The sequence below is a fragment of the Jaculus jaculus genome, chromosome 16, assembly GCF_020740685.1.
Source record: "Jaculus jaculus isolate mJacJac1 chromosome 16, mJacJac1.mat.Y.cur, whole genome shotgun sequence".
Lineage (NCBI taxonomy): Eukaryota > Metazoa > Chordata > Mammalia > Rodentia > Dipodidae > Jaculus > Jaculus jaculus.
This window is the reverse complement of record NC_059117.1, coordinates 25,682,607-25,698,726: the sequence shown is the minus strand read 5'-3', so window position 1 is coordinate 25,698,726 and position 16,120 is coordinate 25,682,607. Positions and strand designations below refer to the sequence as shown.

General features: G+C 41.2%; 1 protein-coding gene across 2 annotated transcripts in view; it reads right to left on the bottom strand.

Moving 5' to 3' along the window:
* The window catches only part of Znf277 (zinc finger protein 277), a 135,043-nt gene that overhangs the window by 108,391 nt on the left and 10,532 nt on the right, over positions 1-16,120 (bottom strand). Inside the window, exon 1 of one of the 2 annotated variants that reach the window (XM_045135549.1) lies at positions 13,658-13,816. The exons of the other annotated variant lie outside the window; for it this stretch is intronic. The gene's annotated coding sequence lies outside the window, so the exon portion shown is untranslated. Of the gene's footprint in view, positions 1-13,657; positions 13,817-16,120 lie in introns of those variants that run through there. 2 annotated transcript variants of the gene reach the window in all.

Below are 16,120 nucleotides of genomic sequence, written 5' to 3'. Positions count from 1 at the left end.
TTAGGAAACTCTAAAGAATAAAACCCTTGTGCTCTGGGAAGTTAGCTTTGCAAAAGAGTAGTTAGGTCAGTCAAGCAATAAGGACTTCTTTTATTTTTTTTTAATTATTTTTATTCATTTATTTTAAAGTGACACAGAGAAAGAGGCAGATAAGAGACAGAGAGAAAGGGCGCACCAGGGCCTCCAGCCACTGCAAATGAACTCCAGATGTGTGCGCCCCCTTGTGCATCTGGCTAACGTGGGTCCTGGGGAAATGAGCCTTGAACTGGGGTCCTTAGGCTTCACAGGCAAGCACTTTACCGCTAAGCCATCTCTCCAGCCCTTATTTTGGCTTTTTGAAGTAGGGTTTCGCACCAGTCCAGGCTGACCTGGAATTAACTCTGTAGTCTCAGGGTGGCCTCGAACTCATGGCGATCCTCCTACCTCTGCCTCCCGAGTGCTGGGATTAAAGGTGTGTGCCACCACGCCCGGCTTTTGATAAGGACTTTAATTACAGCCTTATGTGAGAGACTTCTGCCACAGAATTTTAGAAAGGAATGCAAATGTAAAAAACGGAACCATTTTTTTTAAGGTAAGCTCTACAGACTGCCCTTTTCTCTTTTTTTTTCATGAGAGAGAGCAAGAGCAAGATCAAGCGAGAGAGAGCGAGAGAGAAAGACAGAGAATTTGTGCACAAGGGCCTCCAGCCATTGCAAGAGTATTCCAGATGAGTGTGCCACATGTGCACATGTGCGACCTTATGCCTCTGGCTTATGTGGGATCTGGGAGTTGAACATGAGTTCTTATGCTTTGCAGGCAAGCACCTTACGTGCTAAGCCATCTCTCCAGCCCAAGTATCAACTTTTTCCCCCCAAGTATCAGCTTTCAAATGTCAAAACTGGAAGCTGTGGTTTAATATGTAGAAATACAGGCTTGGAATATTATCTGCATGGAACTGCCATAATACAGCAGTCAGGCGGTGAACTTCAAAGCAACACAAACTGTCTCCTCCTCCCAGTGCCTCTGCTTTGAGGCACTGCCCTTCCAACCGCCCTGCCGACACTGCAGGAAGCCAGGCGCTGAGTAGCATTTCCTGACTGCGCTGCTGTCCATGGAACAAGCGCGTGTGACCATGGCTCTTTGCTTCTTTATTGAGTCATCTAAATGTAGTCAAGGGGTGTGGTGGTTTGATTCAGGTGTCCCCCATACACTTAGGTGTTCTGAATGCTGGGTTCCCAGCTGATGGAGATTTGGGAATTAACGCCGCTTAGAGGCGTATTGTTGGGGATGGGCTTATGGGTGTTACAGCCAGCTTCCTCCTGCCGGTGTTTGATACACTCTCCTGTTGCTGTTGTCCATCTGATGATGTTGGTGAGGGGGTGATGTCCACCCTCTGCTCATGTCATCGTTTTCCCCTGCCATCATGTAGCTTCCTCTCGGGTATGTAAGCCAAAATAAACCCTTTCCTCCCACAAGCTGCTCTTGGTCAGGTGTTTTCTGCCAGCAACTGGAACCTGACTGCAACAAGGGGATACATCATGGGACCATGCTTCTGGAAATATGATTTGTTAACAGTGTGGAGAGGGTTGGAAGAAAGTCACTGTAGCATGGGCTCTTAAGGACACTATTCTCTAGTGGCCAAGGGACAGCGCAGGAGGAAGAAGAATGAGCATGGGCTCTGTCCCAGTCTGCCCCTTAGCTTCAGCACTCAACATAAGACTGACAGATGTTTAATTCTGCACAAGTACCAAGATGAGAGAGTAACACTGGTTACTTAGCTCCTGGGCATCTGAAAATAAAATGTAGGAGCAAACAGTATCACAGCCACAATCCTAATATAGGAACTAGAAGCAGAAACAGTCAACGAAAATGAACCACTAAGAACGGAAAACAGGCGGGGAAGATGGCTTGGTGGTTAAAGGCGCTTGCTTGTAAGCCTGTCTCTAACAGAGTTCAATTTCCCAGCAACCTCCCCCTCCTGGACATAAAGCTGCGCACATGCCTGTGGGCCCAACACATGTACCTCACTGGGAGGTGGAATCAGGAGAATCTAGAAGCCTTTGAACCACTTACCAACAAAAACAGTAAGAGACCCTGTCCCCAGAAGGAGGTGGAAGGTGAGGAGATACATCCTATGATTGACCTTTGATTTCTGTATGTGTGCTGTGGGATGTGGGCCCATATATACATACATCAAACACATATACACATAAATAAGTTTAAAAAAGGAATAGAAACAAGGGCTGGAAAGATGTGGTAAGAGCACTTCCTGCTCAAGCTTGAGGGCTGCAAGGGGCCGGAGACCGCCTGAGTTCAGTTCCCTAGCACCCACCCAAACAGTGGCCATTGCCACGCAGGTCTAAAATCCAATTCTGTGAGGAGTGGGGAGCAGAGTATTGTGGGGCTCACAAAATATGGCAAGTTCTGGAATTAATGGGAGTCCCTGTTTCAAGGAGACACACAGATAAGCAATGGAGGGGGTAATCCTACATTCTCTTCTACCCTCCATATGCATTTGTACATACATGTTCATGCATCACACATACTACACCCATGCTCACATAAGATTCCACAGAGGTAAAAGTGATACCTAAGCTAAAAAAGTCTTGAGGAATGGGTGGTAGAAGTTTGTGAGGTAAACAGGGTAAGTAAAAGATGTTAGGCAGGGAAAATATGACTCTCAGGCCGTGGTGGTCCCTTGCTATAGCAGAGGTGATGTCCAAGCTCTCTCACTCACGCCATCCTTTCTCCTGCCATCGAGTAGTTTCCCCTTAGGTCTGTAAGCCAAAATAAACAACCTCCCTCCCATCAGCTGCTTTTGGATGGGTGTTTTGTGCTAGCAAAGCAAAGGTAACTCAACATAGGGTTAGATAGACTAGCTAATAAAATTTTTGAAATTATGCAGAAATAGTGGCAGTGGACTATTTTAGGTAACTGTGGGCTTTTAGAACCACCAGTCATCACTCTGAATAGTTCAAGGTACTCCACTGATGACAGACAGAACTTTCGTGTTGTAAGGAGGATGGCAAGTAAACAGTGTCAACAGATTCATGATTTAGATATGGGCTAAAACTTTTGGCACCTAAGTACTTGACCAACAAAATTGCCATTAAATTTCTACCCAGATTTATGGTTTAGGGCCATATTGAGAGAAGGACATCCCAGAGAACAGATCACTTGGAGAGTTAATCTTCAAATTATTATAGACTGGCTACTTTGTTCAAATTCTCCTGACACATCTTATTTCATTTTATTTGATTTTTTTCTGTTGCCTGTTCAATACCTATTCCTTTTTCTTACAACTTTTCTTTGCTTTTCCTTGAGATTTTAATCATAATTTACTCCCTGTGGTGGTTTGAATAGAATAGGTGGCCTCCAATATATTCAGTTGTTTGTTTGAAGTTTGCATCTGCAGCCACCTGGCTGGAGGCAATGTCACCAGGTGGATCTTAAGTTGTGGTGGTGGGTTCCAGATTTCAATCTAAAGATATGCAAAGTGTGCCTGGCTGTAGTTCCTGAAGTGTGCTGTGGCTTTTGGCTTTTAGGCTTGTACTTCTTTTTCTCCTCTTGGACCAGTGAAGGCAGGCCAGCTTCTTTTGCCATTATGGAACTTCCCCTGGATCTGTAGGCTTTAATAAATATTCCTTCCTCCATAACTGTGCCTGGTCTGGAAGTTCATCTCAGTGAACCTGAATCTGTCTGCTACACTCCCAATCCCTATTTCAATTATCTAGGTCTCCTTACCTACTTCTAAAGTCACCTGTTCATTTTTAGTGAAGAGAGAATACAATTTTTCTTTCATTCATTCACTCACTCACTCATTTTTGGAGGCGGTTTCTATAGCTGCTATTTTCACCAAGGGAGTTAATGGAAAAAGCAGAGCACTTCAAAGTGATACCAATTTTATTTCCTAATGAATTGAAAACTTCTATTTTGTCTGTTTTCTCTGAAATAATGTATTAGACTTTTTTTTCCTCTCAAAATGACTTATCTGAAGTAAATACATCAATCAATAGGAAGGAATGCCTAAATTGACCTCTGATCTATTGATTCTTTGAATTAGGAAAAGTCCTATGGCTGCCTTGGTATCAGTCAGTACTCAACTTATAATACACAAGGTAATTCTTACAGGTCAGTCATTGGGTGTAGGATACTTTATCTCCCACTCCTTCCTAGGCCTGCAGCTTTCAGAAAACTGTCTGAAATGTCCCTAGATGCTTTCACACAAGTTGCCACTCAAGCTCAGGTGCTGTGTTTCCTTACACGGGTGCTGCAATTGCCTGATCCTGTGCACCACCTCATGTCCCATGAAGCCATCCATGATTAGTCTATTCAGGTAAATGCTTTCTTTGTTTACTTACAGCTCAATCTATTTACTGGTACATGCGTTTCTTTCACATTAAGCTATGGTTTTAAAGAAAACAAACTATATTTTGTTAGACATTTCCCAGCATGGCTCTTGCATGTCACCAACAAAACAAACTTACTCTATAAACATTTACACTAAGTAACAAGTAACAGTTTAAAGGAAGAGAAGGCTAGTTACATCACACTGTTGAAATAGAAAATCACTGATCGATAAATACAAGAAGGTTCTTTAATTTAGTATACTAATTCTACACAACCTTATATTTATAAATGTATGTGTATATACACACATAGATCCTTTATTTGTATAACGTCTTACATTTTATACAATCACCTAAGTACTTCACATTCACTATAATACTATGAACTAAAATTACTACTTTTGACTTGCTTATAAGAAAACAGATTATTGGGATAATTTCTTTAAGACCACCCAACTACAGGTGAACCTTATTCCTTTGCATATGAGTTTAATGATTTTGTTCTACATTGTGCTCTCAATCTCAGAATGGACCAAATTTCAGAAACTGTATACACAAAGGACAATTTATAGCTAGCTGTCAAAAAGCAATAGGATTTGTAATATACGATATCAATTCAAGTACCTGCAACAAAAGATAATGAAAATCACATGATAGAATATCTAGACCACAGCAAGGTTATATATATTTAATAAGAGTTTAGCTGGGCATGGTGGCGCACGCCTTTAATCCCAGCACTCAGGAGGCAGAGGTAGGAGGATTGCTATGAGTTCAAGACCACCTTGAGACAACAGAGTTAATTCCAGGTCTGGATGAGAGTGAGACCCTACCTTGAAAACCCCTCCCAAAAAAGAGTTTAATATTAATGGGAACAGTAAGGTCAGCAGTTACATTCCAAGGTCTGTAAGGTCCCTGCTACAGAAAGCTTAGTAACACACAGAAATATGTCACCCCTCTATTACTCTTCCCATTACTGCCACCAAATACTTGCAAGAAGCAACTTAAGGGGGAAGGGCTTATTTATTTATTTATTTTTTAAATTTTAGAGAGCGAGAGAGAATTGGTGTGCCAGGGCCTCAGCCACTACAATCAAACTCCACATGCTTGTGCCACCTAGTGGCACATGTGTGACCTTGCACTTGCCTCACCTTAATGCCTCTAGCTTTAATGCCTCTAGTGGGATCTGGAGAGGTCAATCTTGAATCCTTAGACGTTGCAGGCAAGTGCCTTAACTGCTAAGCCATCTCTCCAGCCCCAAGAAGGGTTTACTTTGACTTATAGTTCCAGGGGCACAGTACATCGTAGTAGGAAAAGCGTGGTAGCAACAGCAGGAGGTGGCTGCTCACACTGCATCCACAGTCAGGAAAAGAGAGAAAACAGGAAATTAGGGGCAGGCTTTCAAACCTAGGCCCATCCCCTAGTGAACCACCTCCTCCAGCCAGGCTCCACCTCCTGAAGATTCTGCAACCTTCCCAAACAATGCCACTAACTGGGGACTAAGTGTTCAAACACAAGAGCCTATGGGGGATATGTAACAGTCAAACTACAATAACACCCACCATAGATATATACAAGAGCATATACTCACATGTGCACATACCCCTTGGCCAGATCAGAAAAATGATCTACAAAGAAGGGCAATATATATCAACAACATGCAATCAACTAATGACTTACAAAAGACTGATCAATTTAGTCCCTCAGGATGTGATCTTACTTGAAAAGATGCTATTCATGGTCAAGATCATGAGATGAGATTGTAGTAGGTTAGGACGGGCCCTCAATCTCAGTCAAGAGGTAGGAAAGGAGAAAAAAAAAAAGACGGGAGCAGAAACATGTGAAGATGGATGTGCAGGAAACAGAAGTTATGTTGCCACAAGCCAAGAACACCTGATGCAACAAGAAGCAGAAAGGAAGATTCTTCTCTGAGCCCTTGGAAGGAGTGTGGCCATGCTGGCTTCTTGGGGTTGACCTTCAGAACTGTGAGTGAATCCATTTCTTATGTTTTAAGATAAATTCATGATAATTTGTGCAGGAAACACAGTATATAACAAGCTGAACTATTAAAATTCATTTCTTTACATGTAGGCTAATGTTTTTCTAGAAAATTATGAGTGTAACATGATTAGGTCTACAAAAAAGTATGGAGTTACTTCAGCCTATTTTTCAGGAATATGACTTCCATAAAAAGTGACATTCATGTTAAGGTTTGAAATATTAATTTGACTTTCCCGGAAAGAAAAAGGAGAGGTATATATTTATAATTTTTTAAGAATAACACCTGCAGCCCATAAACATATGGAAATGTATTTGAACTTCCACAGATCAACTAATATTGATAAAGTTATTATACTTCTTAATAACTACCCATAAAAATATATATATTCAAAATCTGGTTCATTAATGCATTGGCACACATTTTATAGTAAATGTAATTTTAGGAAGGTAACATGACAAGAGAGAGTAATCCCGTTTTCTCATTTATAAGCCCTGCCTAAATCAGTCTACTAGGAGACCACATTTAATGCTGGTGAGAATTCTGAAGAAATGGAGATTTGCCAGTTGGCCCAGACTACTGCCAGCTAGAAGTGAATAACAATGGGTACCATGAATCATGTGGAAGCTGTTTTGAACAATCTTTCACTAAAAAAAATTCCTCTACAATGTGCCTGCTGTGAATTTTATATCGAAGAGATGCCTGGGTTCATAATTTAATTAACAAATAGTAATATAGAAACTGATGCTTCTGACACTGATTCCACCACAAACAAGTGAAAAAAATGCAGCTCACATTCTTGAAATCAATGAAAACTGAGAGAAGAATGTGAGTTAAATTTTTATCACTCTAACTAAATAACTATAGTGACCTGCTTAAGATGCTCAGGTATAAGTCCTCTGGACTGCAGGTCAGAAAATGATGATTTTGAGATGTTCCTTTTCTGTCATTCAATGTTCAAGTCTTAATTAAGGTATACTAATTAGCCAATTCAAGTTTAACAAAAATCAGGCCTGCAGGTCTACCTCAGTCATGGAGCACAAGATTACTAGGGTGTGCAAGGAGGGGGGTGGGTTTAATTCTCATTACTAGACAGGGAGAAAAGGAAGAAAGCAAAGAAAAACAAGACACCGATTGAGGAGCAAAAGTCCTGGTATGCTAAATCGTTAGTTTTATGTATGGTATTTTCAAAAGAAACTCAGCTTCTTGGATATAATGGGAAGATGCTGTTTATAAGATGCTCCATTTCCTTGAAGCAGTAAACAATACTCAGGTTTCCTGTAGACACAGCCTACTGTGCTTTTCCCAATAAAGGCCTAAGGTAACAGAAAAGCTAGGTAGATGCACAACCTATAGATGCAGGGGAATAACCTCTTGGAGATATTTATGGGAAGAACTTTGGGGACATCTAAAGTCTTAATAAATAATGGGGGGGAGGGAATGGATGATTCTGATTATCATTTCCCAAATTAAACTCCATGGAACATTAACATTATATGAAATGTTATTCAATATTTGAGAAAAAGTGTAGAGGTAGTCAACTGTTTGGAAACTGTAGAATATTTATTTCTTGAACAATCACAAAATCAAGAGGAATTCTAGAAGAAAGCTATAGAACTTTGTATTTGCAAAATGTTTAATTATGGACTTCCATACAAATAAAAAGACAATACTTTTGCCTTATAATTCTGGGGAACCCAAGAATATTGGCCCTACCTAATTCAATCATACGTTGAACAAAACCAATAAAAACACAAAATTCCGGGCTGGAGAAATGGCTTAGTGGTTAAGTGTTTGCCTGTGAAGCCTGAGGACACTGGTTCAAGGCTCAATTCCGCAGGACCCACATTAGCCAGATGCACAAGGGGGCGCATGAATCTGAAGTTCTTTTGCAGTGGCTAGAGGCCCTGGTGTGCCCATTCTATCTCTCTCTGCCTTTCTCTGTCACTCTCAAATAAATAAATAAAATTAAAAAAAACAAAAACCACAATTTCCTATGACATATTATTTACAGCACAATAGCATGGAAATAAATTCCTTTTGAGTCCATCACCCAAGTGTCTTGGGCTATCAGAAAAGGTAAATGTGCATGGTTGGATGCACTGTGGTTTTCTTATATAACAAGGAAAACGGTGCTGGGGTGTAGCTCAGGGGTAGAGTGCTTGCCTAACAAGCATGAGACACTAGGCATGACCCCCTGTAATTATACATTAAAAAAAAAAAAGAATACAGGACTCTGTTCTATTTATAGGAAGAATGATAACTACTGATATCTAAAAATACCCTATTAGCAGCAGTTAAAACAATTTAACCTGTTTTGCCAATGTGCTCTAAGACATTTCACATACAGAACGTCTAACAGGAATCTTCCACCATTACATCAAATTCCTTGTATGTTAAGAGTCATAAAAAGGAGTGCTATGACCTTATACTGGAGAATTACATCACAACTAGTTATTATTCAGAATGAATGAGCTTGGGGTCAGGAAGTTCAGTGGCCATATGACCACCTATAATGACACTGGGGGCTATGTCCCCTGCCGAGGCCACTGTGGGCCTACCATTGGTGTGGCTCTGTGGTCCAGCAGGGTGCCACCTCACACTAGTGGCTCTGCACCAGCAGCTCAGTCTTGGTTTCTTCTCTATCTAGGACTAGCACGACAGTTACTGTGCACACGACCAGTTTCTTGATGTCAAACTTCAACTTGTATTTCTTTTCTAGTAATTAAATACTTAATCTGTTGACCTGACCTGTAACAATTTGATGTCACCCAGAACACCTGCTATCCTAAAATTGCTTCTCCAAGGCCTCTGAGTGACTGGTGTCTTGTCCCCACAGTGGAGTTGATGTGATATTGAGAAAGACTCTTCTTTGATCCTTTTTCCTGTCATAGCTTTGTTTTTGCCAGACCTACAGAGCTCAAGCCATAATCCTGTTAGGTCAGTTTAGTGAAATTGTCTGAATTTCATTTTTCATCACCTCCACATCTGATCAAGTTCTTCAACCTTTACCACCCCCTGGTTATGACTGATCACTGAAGTCTACTTTTAGCAAAAATCCTCCCATGCCCCTGATATATAATGTCTTTCTCCTTCTCACCCCCCTCAACTTTCTTCTGGGTTATAAAATTCTTAGCTTCCCTTGTTGTATCTGAAATTATGTGAATCTTGGTTCTGCACTGAGATCTTTTCCCCTATGATATATTCCCTGAGTATAAGACAAATATCTGTCTTATCTTTATGATATTCTCTACCTATAGCTGGCAGAGTATTCTCATCACAGAGCCCAACGAGAACCCGAGCTATCAAAACCAGAATCTTTATAAACAATCAGCTCGGTCCCAGTTTTCTAATCCCAGAAACTTCTTTGCAAAATTGAGATACCATCCCATTTAATTAATGAGGTTATAATACTCTCCTTTTGGATGTAAGGAAGAAGCTATCACTCCAGTAATTCCTGAAAGGCTTCCTGTATCCACAGTTATTTCTGACTTCTAGTTTAAAATTCCTAACCAGAGTTCTGGGTCTGCAAGACAGTGGTATGGAGGAAGTCCCCTACTCATATATCCACCCCCACAGCAAACGTAATTCCATAGCTGTCCAGTCATCAAAGCAGCTTTGTGGGTATGTAGGAATTCAGGTAGGAATCTGTGGAATCCATATGGAGCCTGAGTCCTGGGAGGGTCATTTTGGAAGGGCAGATCTACAGCCATGAGGCAGACTCACAGTCTTGTGGTTTGGGCTCCGGACCTGGAAATGACACTGCCCCTTACAAGCCTGGTGACAGCCTTTGGCTTTGGTCCCCACCAGGGACTCAGGAATCAACTCTGGTAGACAGGCCCCAATCCTGGTCTTGGCTGTGGACTTTGAGAATATCTTCTCACCAGGCTCCAGCCCTTTACAAGTGTGGTCTTAAACCAGTTTTACTTTAAAATATTTTATTTATTTAAAATTGAGAGAGAGAGAGAGAAAGAGAAAGAGAAAGAGGCAGATAGAATGGGCACGCAAGGGCCTCCTACCATTGCAAACGGACTTCAGATGCACATGCTACCTGGTGTATCTGGCTTATGTGGGTCCTGGGACTTAACTTGGGTCCTTTGGCTTTGCAGGCAAGCACCTTAACCACTAAGACATCACTCTATGACTAGTCTTACTTTAAAAAGGCACAGATTGAAACTTGCCCATCTTAGTCTCCTTCAGAGGCTTGCCAACTGCAGTACCAGAGCAGATTTTGAAAGGGCTCTGCATAGATGCCTTAGCTACGCTCTGCTAGGAACTGAGGGCAGTGCCTCCCAGCCCAAGAATGAAGAGGAGATATGTGTAGCCACATTCCCAGGGTAGACATGGTGAACTTAGCTCCACAGCAACAAGAAAAAAATCAACAGGAAAGGTCAGTAAAAAAAAAATAAGTTTTCCACACCCTGCAAGGCTCAGGGAATTGCCTCCCCCAATAATTGATGGCTGTTCCCACAACACATAACCCACAAACCCAAGGGGAATACCAGCAACCCCATTGAGGAGGAAAAAAAAAAAAAAAAAAGAAGAAGAAAATCAAGACAAAGAGAAGCCCAGAACCTGATGGCCTCAGTGCTGAAGTCTGTTCAGTACTTAACAAAGGACACAAAGCCTTTTCATACTCTTCAAAAAGTTGAAGAAGAGGGAAGGTTTCCATTCCTGAGACCTGCATTGCTGTGATCCCAAAGCCAGACAAGAATACTGCAAGAAAAGAAAAATACACACCAACATTCTTGATGAACGTGCATGCTAAAATTCCTGGCAAAATAGTATCATAATAGGGCTGGAGAGACGACTTAGCAGTTAAGGCACTTGCCCAAAAACCCAAAGGACCAAGGCGTGATTCCTTAGCACCCATCTAAGCCAGATGCACAAGGTGGTGCATGTGTCTGGAGTTCATTTGCAGAGGCTGGAGGCCCTGGTGTGCCCATTCTCTCCTTATCTGCCTCTCTTCCTCTCTCTCTCTCAAATAAATAAAACAATTTTAAAAATTAGCAAAATAAAACCAACAGCACTCTTAAATGGTCATTCACTAGGATCAACTGAGTAGAGATACAAGAATATTTCAACATACGCAGTTCTATACATGTAATCTACCACCTTAAGACAGTGAAGGGAAAAACTCATACCATCATCACAAAAGACGCAGGAAAGCCACTTGACAAAATCCAACATCCTGTTATGATTATAACCTCTCCACAAATTAGTTACAGAAGGAATGTAGTGTAACACAAGTCCACATATGACAAGTCTGTAACAAACATTATACTCACTGGTGAGTGAGAAGTTGAAAGCTGTTCTAGTATCAGGAAAATGTCAAAGATGCCCACTCTAAACATCTGTGTTCAACACAGTACTGAAAATTCTAGCACAGCAATTAAATGAGAAAGAAGTAAATGTACCTAAGGAAAATTTAAACTGTCCTTTTGTAAACAATGATTTTTCTTTTCCGAAGCAGGGTTTCACTCTAGCTCAGATTGAATTGGAATTTACTATGTATTCTCAGGGTGGCCTCGAACTCACACCTGGGATTACAGATGTGTGCCACCACCACACCCGCAACAAACAATGCTTTTACATATAGAGAAAACACTAAGTAGACTGCTGCATAAGGCCAGGCATGGAGGTATATGCTTCTAATACCAGTGCTTGTGAAGCCGAGGAAGGAGGACTGTGAGTTTGAGGGCAGCCTGGACTACATATAGCTTGCCTCTAATACAAATACAAAAAACAAAACAAAACCATGCCAAAAAGCCTATTAAAATGGAAAAAGAATTTAGTAAAGATTGAGGACACAAAATCAAGACAAAAAAATCAAATGTTTCGATGTACTTTTATACTATGAAAAGATAAAGAAAATAATCTCATTTACAACAGGAAAAAAAAAAACCCTAAAAAACAAAAACAAAACAGGCAAACAAACCCAAAACATGTAGTGCCAGGCCTTGTGGCCTGTAATAGCAACTACCTGGGAGGCTAAGTTAGAAGGATCACCAGCTCAAAGCCTGCTTCGCCTACAGAGTGAGTTCAAGGTCAGCCCTGTCAACTTAGCAAGACCCTGTCTCAAAATAAAAAGATTTAAAAATGGGGGCTGGGGAGATGGCTCGGAGGTTTAAATGTATTTGCTTGCAAACCTGCCATTCTGAGTTAGATTCCCCAGTCCCCATGTAAAGCCAGACACAAAAGTGGTGCATGTCTCTGGAGCCCTGGTGCATCCATCCATCCATCCATCCATACACACATACACACACACATAAACAAACAGAAATTTTTTTAAAAAATAAATAAAAATAAAAAGTGGGTTGAGGAAATAGTTTAATGTAAGAGTGTGCTTGCCTAGAATGTGACAGGTCTTAGGTTCAAAACCCAATATCACCAAAAAAAAAAAAAATCCTCAATAATAAATAAGACTTCTATGCTAAAAACTATACAACACTATTGAAATAAAGTGATAAAACCATATTAATATAAATATTTCTCACATTCATGTAATGGGTATGTTAACATGGTTAACATGTCCATACTACCCTATGTGATTTACAGATCCAATGCAATCTCTAACCAAGTTCTGTAGACATTTTTATAGTAGAATAAACAGCTGCCAAATTGATATGGAACACCAAAAGACTGAATAGCCAATACATTCTTTAACAAAAAGAATAAAGCTGTTGCTATCATACTATCTGATCTCCAAATACACCACAAAGCTCTAGAAATAAAATCAGCATTGCACCAATACAAGAATAGATTGGCCAATGGGATGAAACAGAGAACCTAGAAACATACCTGCTTATTTACAATCAACTCTTTTTTTTTTTTTTGAGAAAGGTGTCAAGGACGCACATGGGGGAAGGACAGACTCTCCAATAAATGGTGCTGGGAGAACTGGATGTACACATGGAAGAATGACACTGCAACCTTATCCTACACACAAAAATCAGTCCCAAATGGATTAAAGACTTACGCATAACACCCAAGAACGTGAAATGGAAGAAGGAGGGAGAGAGAGAGAGAGGGAGGGAGAGGGAGAGGGAGGGGGAAGGGAGGGAGGTGGGTGGGAGAGAGGACACAAAGTGATGAATGATCTGGGCAAGGGTGTTTGCAGTTTTGCCATCAGTGATACTGCTACTAATCAAGAGGTGGATGTAAGTGGCAACCACTCACAAAGAAAATACCATTTCATGTCTGTCAGAATGCCTGTTATAAGAGGACTAAAATCCTAAAAAAAAAAAAAAAGAGCATATTATTAGCTTTTGCCTCTTATTATAGCCAGTATTCAGAACTCCTGACTCAACTTCCCATTTCCAGTTCTCCTTACCTGATTAAAGTTGGATTTTTTCATTTTCTTCCCTCAAACTTCCAGCCTAACAGACTGCAGGATCAAGTTCTGACACTGGCGATTGTGTAACATCTTGGTGTTTCTTTTCTGTTGCTCCCATTTACTTCTCATTTTCTCAGGCGGGACAACTTGACATGGTACTTGATGCACACCTTTAGCTTTTTTACTGCTGTTTGCTTAGGCTCATAAGACGTTTTTTCTTGTTTGTATATGCCCAACGTCATTTCACCTCAGGGTACAAAACTACTTGCTGGTAACAATCTCTTCCTTGCTTAATTCAACATCTTTCTGGTGTTCTTTAGCATTCTTTCCCCTTATGTACTTAATACATAAGATCTTTTATTGATCCTGTTGTCATAAGCTCTTTGCTAGCAAGACCAAAACTACCTTCAGCTTTATACTCTATAGCATCGAGGATACATAAGATTCCACATAGCAAATGCTCGATAAAATGATTTGAGTGGCTTTTTTTCCTCCAACATCTTAGCGAAGCCGCAGTGGTCGCCACCGCCCCGCAGCTCTCTGAGCTTCGCCATACTGCCCAAGGATGACGAGAAGAAAGACAAAGACCCAGTCAACAAGTCGGGGGGCAAGACCAAAAAGAAGTGGTCCAAAGGCAACATTCGGGACAAGCTCAACAACCTCGTCCTGTTTGACAAAGCTACTTAGGACAAGCTCTGTAAAGAAGTTGTGGACTCTGAGACTGAAGACCCGTGGTTCTCTGGCCAGGGCAGCCCTTCAGGAGCTCCGTAGAACGGACATATCAAACTGGTCTCAAAATGCAGAACTCAAGTGATTTACACCAGAAATACCAAGGGTGGAGATGCCCTGCTGCTGCTGGTGAAGATGCATGAACAGGTTCAACTCAACTGACAGTACATTTGGAAAAATAAAATTTTGTTGATAAAAAAAAAAAGATTTGAATGAAGGACGTCTCAGTGCTCATTGCACTAATAGCTCTTTCAGATTTGCACGACAATGGGAAAGGAGAGTGAGTGGGCTGGAGCAGATGCATTCTAATGATCAAGCCATACTGTCTTGGAGTAAGGGATTCTACAGTCAATCACTGGCCGGTCTCGGCTAATTCTTTATTTTTTATTTTTTAATTTTTATTTATTTATTTGAGAGTGACAGACAGAGAGGGAATGAGGCAGAGAGAGAGAGAGAGAGAGAGAGAGAGAGAATGGGTGCACCAGGGCCTCCAGCCACTATTAATGAATTCCAGATGCATGCGCCACCTTGTGCATTGGGTACATGGGTACTGCGGAATCAAGCCTCGAACAGGGGTCCTTAGGCTTCACAGGCAAGCACTTAACCGCTAAGCCTTCTCTCCAGCCCCATGTTTCCGCTAATTCTGACATGCTTCATTACTGGTCCTAACGTGAAATACCCTAGTTTCTCCCTTTTCTGTTGACCCTAGGATATGTATACTGTGGGATCTCTGTTGTAAGCTCTTTCTCTTTACTAATGTTTGGAATATGCACTTTGCAAGGATGCAGATATAACCTTTTAGAAATCAGAAACTGTCTACAAGGAGCACAAAAGGCTTCTGTAAACCCAGTCAGCAGCAGAAGTGGGATTAAGACCCCAGTCTTCTGATTCCCTGTCTAGTGAACCTTTCACTGACCACATTTTCTATGTAGTTTTCCATTACTGCTAGAAAAATAACTCAGTGAATGTCCCAGTCAGTGATTAGCAACACACTTCTCTCAGGAGTGCTACATATTTAAACAGCTTTCTAAAGTGGTTTGTCTGCAAGGGATCCTAAGGGTGCTGGGGGAGGGACACGTTTTGTGCAGTGGCAGTGTCTGGTAAGTTGCACATGTTCTGCTAAATGATCCTCACCACGCTCATGCAGGCAAGCCCTATTTAATTAAGATCAGTGGGTCATATAGGCACACAAGGGAAAAAAGGCATCAAGGTAAAAAGGGGACTAGCTGGGAAGGAGGGATTTGATGAAAGGGGGATGAGAAGTTAATGGGATGGAATTATATTAAAATACATTTTATATATGTATAAAAATTATCAATTAAATAAACAAATTCTGCTGGGCATGGTGGCGCACACCTTTAATCCCAGCACTCGGGAGGCAGAAATATGAGGATCACTGTGAGTTCTGGGCCACCCTGAGACTACATAGTGAATTCCAGGTCAGCCTGGGCCATAGCGAGACCCTACCCCGACAAACCAAAATCCGCCAGGTGTGGTAATGCATGGCTTTAATCCCAGTACTCAGGAAGCAGGGGTAGGAGGTTCATTGTGAGTTTGAGGCCATCTTGAGACTACACAGTGAATTCCAAGTCATCCTGAGCTACAGAGAGACCCTTCCTTGCAAAACACACACACACAAAATCTTAGGTTTTAGGTTATCTCTGTCATTCCTCTTTTCTTCCTCTGAGGAAATTAGTTACATGGTGCTTGAGAAAGGATAGCTTGATTGAT